The sequence below is a fragment of the Phyllostomus hastatus genome, unplaced genomic scaffold (genome assembly GCF_019186645.2).
Source record: "Phyllostomus hastatus isolate PE091 unplaced genomic scaffold, TTU_PhHast_1.1 phas_contig_86, whole genome shotgun sequence".
Taxonomy (NCBI): domain Eukaryota; kingdom Metazoa; phylum Chordata; class Mammalia; order Chiroptera; family Phyllostomidae; genus Phyllostomus; species Phyllostomus hastatus.
In genome coordinates this window covers 2,698,518-2,699,984 of record NW_025333977.1, presented here as the reverse complement: position 1 = coordinate 2,699,984, position 1,467 = coordinate 2,698,518, and the positions used below count along the sequence as shown (strand labels likewise).

Here is a 1,467-nt window from a genome sequence, read left to right as displayed (position 1 = left end):
CTCAAGTTCACTTTGCATCCAGCACCACCCTTGCTCGCCATGGTCCAACCAACCTTGTGTCCTTCTTTTCTGGAGTTCACCAAGTTCTGTCTCAGCTTAGGTTACTCATAGATATATACTTTGCCTAAAATAGTCTTCACTATGCTGTTCAGTTAGCTAATTTTTTATGATCATTAAAGATCAAATTAAGGGACCGGAAAGGAGTATTTTTCCTGAATCCTAATCAAAAGTAGCTTTCATCTACTCATAAATTTTCTTGGTAACATGCGAAAATAGACTTTTATTCATCCATCCCTGTATACCCGGTACCTATTGTATGCCCTCAGTAAATGCTTATTTGTAGGGTCTCAGTAAACATTTATTTGTATGAATTAACTATAGATGGTCTCTGTTTTCAAAGAACTTTTAATCTAATAATGGGACATAAACAATAAAATATTGAATTAAAATTTAGTATACTAAAGTTAGTATTCTATTATCTCTACATTTCTATTAAGAAATAAGCCTTTTCCCCAGCTGCCACTAAGGTGCTTGGACCTTCTGAGGAAGCTAAGTTCGCGTTGGCGTAGGCCCTCACTTCATCCCTCAACAAGCACCACTCCCAGCACCGCTGGCCCGGCTTTTACCTACTCCATGGCCTCCGTCTCTGAGCTCGCCTGCATCTACTCAGCCCTTATTCTGCACAACAATGAGGTGAAGACGACAGAGGATAAGATCAGTGCCCTTATTAAAGCAGCTGGTGTATATGGTGAACCTTTCTGGCCAGGCTTGTTTGCAAAGCCTCTAGCCAATGGCAACATTGGGAGCCTCAACTGCAATGTAGGGGCTGGTGGACCTGCCGCAGCAGCTAGTGCGGCACCAGCAGGAGGTCCAGCCCCCTCCACTGCTGCTGACCCATCCTTAGATGGAAAAGAAAGTGGAAGCAAAGAAAGAAGGATCTGCGGAGTCTGATGATGACATGGGCTTTGGACTATTTGACTAAACCTCTTTTATAACACAGTCAAAAAAAATCTGAACTTAAAAAAAAAGAAATGCATAGGATGCTTAAGTGAAAAACAAAGTGGAATCTAAATGATGAATATAAATCAGCCAGGCAAGAGGGGTATATAGAAAAATTATTTTGCATAAACTCAAAGGAATGTACAAGGGCCAACAGGACAATATGAACAACAAGATCACGTCTGGAACGTGAGTGCCCTGTGTGTGATAAAGCCTGTCTCTGATGACTCTGCCTGCCTTTAACATTTTTTCATTGTGTGGTAGGTATCATCAACAAGTCTTGTTCCTGTAGAGCAAGACTCAAAACAGAGTAAGATACAACTGAATATGTTTATGTCTGCCACCTTATGTCAGTGACTAAGAGAAAAATATTATAGATTGTTTTGTAGACTGCTTAAACACCATTTACCTACACAGTCATCAAAGTATAAGCAATTACGCTTCAAAACTCATTTGGAAGTCAGTTTG

At 40.4% G+C, this 1,467-nt stretch overlaps 1 pseudogene; it reads left to right on the top strand.

Moving 5' to 3' along the window:
• The first annotated feature begins 633 nt into the window (after positions 1–633).
• On the top strand, positions 634–982 carry LOC123827521 (annotated as a pseudogene).
• The last annotated feature ends 485 nt before the right edge of the window (positions 983–1,467 follow it).